The sequence below is a fragment of the Puma concolor genome, chromosome A2, assembly GCF_028749965.1.
Source record: "Puma concolor isolate L17-30 chromosome A2, mPumCon1.1.hap2, whole genome shotgun sequence".
In the NCBI taxonomy this organism is placed as follows: Eukaryota; Metazoa; Chordata; class Mammalia; order Carnivora; family Felidae; genus Puma; species Puma concolor.
The window spans coordinates 128,698,653-128,704,675 of record NC_141668.1 but is presented as its reverse complement, the minus strand read 5'-3'; the positions used below and the strand labels follow the sequence as shown (position 1 = coordinate 128,704,675).

Below are 6,023 nucleotides of genomic sequence, written 5' to 3'. Positions count from 1 at the left end.
ATAGTTGATACCTTGTAAGTGCCTGATGCAGTAATACATCTTGAATGAATAAAGGAATCCAATAAAGAAATGGAGTTGATATGGAGTTGATGTGGAGAGCACATGATCTAGTTAGAGAACAAATAGGCTTTGATTTAGCAATGAAATACTTGCAGGAGAAATTTCCTGGATGGACTCCTTGGACAGAAGCATTGGATAGTGGCCCAAGATTCATGCATTTCACACATATGTGTTGAAAGCCCATGATTCATCAAGTTCTCTTCTTATTCATGGGAATTCAGAAAACAACAACACAGAAAAAAAATCTTAGTAAGAAAGGAAAGATAAGAAAAGCAAAAAATAAAGCAAGTCATGTTTTCAATTGTTATCATGTATTTTGGGTGGGGTGTAAAATGAAACCAGGATGGAGGGAAATGCTAGCAAGAACCTGATGAATGAGATTGGGCTGTGTACAGATTGAAATAGGCTAGTCATGTTAGCTCTCTGTGAGAAGGGGAACATTTGAGTGAAAACCTTAAGGAAGTAAGGGAGCCATGCAAGTGGATATCTGGAATAAAAGTGATCCAGCAGATGGAACAACAAGTTCAAACCCTGAGGCAAGAGTATACCTATTCAAAGAAAGAGAGCTGGTGGAGGGAGGAGAGAAGAGAGTAGAGATAGGGAGGAAGCCAGATTAGACACATAACAGGAGGCTAAGAGTGAAGATCTCTTAGGACACTTATAAGCATTTTGTAACAACTTTAACTTAAAAAAAATTTTAAGATTTCTTTATTTTTAAAGAGAGAGAGAGAGAGAGAGAGAGAGAGAGAGAGAGAGACTAAGCACAAGTGGAGGAGGGGCAGAGGGAGAGGGAGACACAGAATCCAAAGCGGGCTCCAGGCTCTGAGCTGTCAGCACAGAGCCTGATACAGGTCTCGAACTCACAAACTGTGAGATCACAACCTGAACTGAAGTAGGATGCTTAACTAACTGCACCACCCAGGCACCCTGTGACAACTTTGACTTTTACTCCAAGGTAGATGGAAGCCATTGGAAGAGCAGAAGAGTGACACGATTTGACATATTTTCATGAGATCCTTCTAGTGATTCTGTTGAGATTGGACTGGATGGGGATAAAAGAGAAGAAGGATGACCACCGAGACAGTGATTGAGGTAATGCAGGCAAACATGATGGCAGTTCAAACCAGTGCTGTGGTCACAGAGGTAAAGAGGCTGATAGACAACTTGGTTTCATACCTCCTTAGGTTATTCACGTAACACCACACTCACTGCAGAATAATTGGGTCACAATGTGACATATCAGCTGAGTCCATGAATATCTTCTCTGGGATCTTTCTAATTTCAGCACAGCCAAAATGAGAATGAAGTTGACTAATCACCATTTATTCCCAACATTTAGGACAATGTCTACCACATATACATTAGATGGATGGGTGGATGGATGGATGCATAATCTGATTGACTTAGAATTTAAGAATTATTCATATTGCTATTTCTCACCATTCAGTGCAATTTGTATTCTTGGAAGCATGAATTGAGAACAGCCACAAGTGCTGATTGTGGCAAATGTGCTGCTGTAAAGCTGGGCTACAAAGACAGCCATTTTGTCCTGTCTGGTGATAAATAGGCATAGTTTGAGTAATGGCAATTAGAGCCAGAATTCAACTGGTGAGTCACTGTGAACACTACTTGAGTGAACTGACGGATTGTGATCATGACTATTCCTCATTTGGAAGCCTGGGGACTTAATGCTTTTGTTTGCCTGTGTTTTCTCCCTGGCACAGTCTGTGAGCCTGGAATGAAAAGATGATTATCTTTAACCAACATCTCATATTCTTTGATTTTCATCAAGCTTTTCACGTTTTCATATCAAGAAAATTGAAAATGATTTTTATATAAGACTGACTCAATGACGCTTTTGCAACAAATTGTCTTTTAAAATATAATATGCAGACCTTTTTTCAAAAAGTAAGTCTTATAATAACTTCATAAAGCAAGAATGTATTAGTTCTTCATCTTCCAAAAATAAATTGAAGCCACTGTCCCTATTTTGATTAAAATAATTTTATACACACTTAGATACATAAAATGCTTTATGAAGGGGCTAACACAAGATTCCACTATAAATCTTAAAACTTTGAAAATTCTGTCACTATTGGATCATCCAAATGAAGAACAATGTCTTTTTTTAAGTATCCCTCGTAAATTTTTTCTCTTAATTTTTCTATAAACAGTTTTGTGTGTTTTGCTATTGAGCAACTTAAATGTATATTTTTTTAGGTCTTGTGGTCATTATTTAAAGTAGGCTGATAAACAACAAAGGCAGTTGATGTCAATAAAACTTAGAAGAATAAATATAAGAACAAAGGGAGAAGAAAATGTGCATCTGCTGAAAGGAAAGATACTGTTGAATACTGATTAGGAAAGTGGTCTGGGAGTTGTTGGAGAAAACCTCTAAAGCATGCAGCTTAATGTACAGCCGCAGTGAAAGGGCAGGGAGAATGCTAGATCATATGGCTGGGGAAAGACAATATAAATCAGATTTGGCATCGTTAATCTAAGTTCAAGTGCTAATGTCACCTAAAGAATTGTTCCCTACTTTGCTCCTGGTCAAGAAAGGTGCAAAACAATGCATTTGCTGCTGAAATGGTGTAGTAATGAGGCAGCTACAGGAATTTAGTGGTCTGTGGTTGGCAAGTAGGAGAAAAAAAGAAGATTCACAACCCTGCTGGTAAGTGCACGCTAAGATGGGTGTCACTGCTCTTTCTCTTCAGATGAGCCATTGGGAGTGAAATAAACAAGAGATATCATCGAGTTCATATTAAACTAAACCCCAAGCCACTTCAGCCAGACTTGATGGAGACTTCCACATTCCCCAAAACCCTCAGATTTCTACCCTTTCAGTTTGTCTAATCTTTCCCCGGAGGATACTTTGCTGCCTCACTTGACAAGTAGTTCTCTTTATTTGGTTTTCCTCCTTTCTTCTTTTATTTATCTGCCTCTTCTCTTATTGGTATGTTATGAGAACTAAAGAGAATACTAAATTTTTTTTTAATTAATACAATCCTTGGTACATATTAAATGCTCAATTATATGTATTATTATTCAAACAACTACCCATTCTTACCTTTTCTTTATCTCAGTGCATTTTTACTCTGGCCATTCTTCCAGTGTATTGTATTCTAGAAACCTACATTTCAGAGCTGAAAGCCTCTGTTGGTAATGTGTTTTACAGGTGTAAAAAAAATGGAGTTTCAAGGGAAAAGATGATGAGCCCCAAATCTCAGAGTTGGTGCTTCTATGAAGACTTCTCTCCCATTTTCCATCCAACTTGAATCCTTAGTTTAGGGTTTCCTTACAAGGAATAAAAACACTAGATTCTCTCAATTTTGTCTTTGAAGTATTTTTTCCTGTATATCACGCCCTCCATCCCCATCCTGCCCCCGTATCAACATCATGCTTGGATCATTGCAGTATCTCCCTAGCTCATTTTTTGGCTCCTCTCTCTCTTCGAATCCATTTACTCATCATGAAAGGTCACACTTCTAGAGCCATGACACTTCTGCTGTCACTTTAATCTTCCATGAATGCTCTAACCGAAATTCATATAAATACAAACTCCTTTGCTTCATTCTGAATACTCCTCATCCACTGCCTCTCTTCTTGCTACCGCTCTTCTCCAACACACCTCTCAATGCCAGATGGCCCACTGTTCTTAATATATAATAAATATGCTACAATTGTGCCCATTTATATGCATTTGCTTAAGTGTTCCCACTACAAAAGTATGTTATAGCATACCACACTATGTTATATATATTATTCTATTTCTTCCTTGCCTAAATTTTATGTATCCTCAATCCAAGGTAATGTGAAATTGAAAAACTGAAAGGGCCAGAAAACCCCAGAAAGTTGTTATGTGTCCATATATACAAGCATATGTATGCTTGTAAACAAGCATACTGGTATTTTTTTCCTCTGAATTATTATTCCAAAAGCAATATCCTTCACCATCTTGTAAGGAAAAACTTCATGTGAGGATAGGTTCAAAACAAAACAATAATCAAAGCAATTCTTATGTCTGAAATTACCCTACTTGCAGGATCAGTTCTTTGATATTAAAAAAAATGGATTCATTTAACTTGATAAATAAGAGGTTACTAATACCTGATATCCTCTCTTTGCTTGCAAATTGATTTTTTAATGAATTGGTGGAAACTTTGTTTGAATCTTTCTGGTACCATTACCCTTTTCACCTTTGCAAATCTGAGTTGACAGTGCAATAGAATGCTGCAGACAGCAGGATGCATAGTAAAAGATACAGCCATTGGACTGGTTGTCTTATCCACACAGAGCCATCAACAGGCTATCAACAGGCCCCCATAGATTTCCTCTTCCGGACACTCTTGGCACATAAGATCTTCCTAGTGTCTTTATGATTATGTTTATGGTTTTTAGATATTATGCAAAATATCACAGTACTAGATATAGTCGTAGAGGATGCATTAGATATCAGTGCACTTAACACATGTAGGCAAATTTAAAATGATCTGTAAAACATTGGGGTGCATGGGTGCCTCAGTCAGTTAAGCGATGGCCTATTGATTTCAGCTCAGGTCATGATCTCACAGTTCATGGCAATGAGCCCTGCACTGGGCTCTGTGCTAACTGCATGAAGCCTGCTTGGGATTCTCTCTCTCCCTCTCTTTCTGCCCTTCTCGCACATGTACGATCTCTCTCGAAATAAATAACCTTTAAAAAATAAATAAAATATTGATAGTATACTGAAGGGCGAGGGGGCAGTTAGGTGAGGCATACCATGAGGACTCAGGTGCTTCTGCTGCCAATGGGCAGTGAGCTGTTGGTGCACGGGTGGCTTAGTGCGGCTCTCCAACTGTAGCTGTGTCAGCCTGTTATGATGCTCTCTCCTACATCCTGGCTGCTGGAATCCTCAATACTAAAGTGAAATATTCAAGGCTCTCCAGCACAGATAATGGCTACATTGACCTTCAGTTTAAGAAAAGCCCTCCTGGGGTGTCTGGTGGCTCAGTCAGTTAGTTAGGCGACCGACTTAGGCTCAGGTCATGATCTCACAGTCCGTGGGTTCTATCCCTGTGTTGGGCTCTGTGCTGACAGCTCAGAGCCTGCAGCCTGCTTCGGATTCTCTGTCTCCCTCTCTCTCTGCCCCTCCCCTGCTGGCGCGCTCTCTCTCTCTCTTTCTCTCTCTCTCTCTCAAAAATAAATAAACATTAAAAAAATTAAAAAAGAAAAAAAAAGCCCTACTAAGATCCCATATAAGGTCATTATGCTTGCTACAGCCCTGGTTTGGATTGGTGACTTTCTCATTGCCATAGGCTCCCTTCTGCTGGTGGGCTATATCAGCGAAGGAGTGGGGAGTCGGGGGAGGGAAAACAGGCTTGTCCAGTCCTGATCCTTGGCACCCTGGTGCTCCTGCCAGAATTTTACCACCTGCGCATGGCCTACTATGCATCCAAAGGCTACCAGTGTTACTCCTACAATGACATTCCGGATTTTGATGAGTAGCACCCATCCTCAACCCTGAGGGGATGAGTCACAGATGGGACTGAGCCCAGCTTTAAGATATTGAGCAGAAACTGTGACTAAGGGCTAAGGAGTTCTGCACTTTGCAGATGATAAATGAAAAATGGCCAGATTTTATGGGTCCAACCCCAAGATGTCAGCTGAGCTTACAATAACAAATTAACTGATTAGGACACACTCTAGTTTTCATCTTCTGGCCCTGGCAAAAGCTGACAAGTTTTTCCACATGTATAGGTATCTTGCAAGAGTAGCAACATTAGTGGTGTGGGAAAGCAGGAGGTTATTCTGTCGTGGAAAGTGTCATTGCTACCTTCCTCTTTGGAGTTGAGCATTTCTTTTATTTTCTTTTTTCTTTTTTTTTTTTTTTTTTTATTTAAAAAAAATTTTTTTTTCAACGTTTATCTATTTTTGGGACAGAGAGAGACAGAGCATGAACGGGGGAGGGGCAGAGAGAGAGGGAG

At 39.5% G+C, this 6,023-nt stretch overlaps 1 pseudogene; it reads left to right on the top strand.

The window, feature by feature from the left end:
- Positions 1–1,128: 1,128 nt before the first annotated feature.
- Positions 1,129–5,658, top strand: LOC147583500 (transmembrane protein 230-like; annotated as a pseudogene).
- The last annotated feature ends 365 nt before the right edge of the window (positions 5,659–6,023 follow it).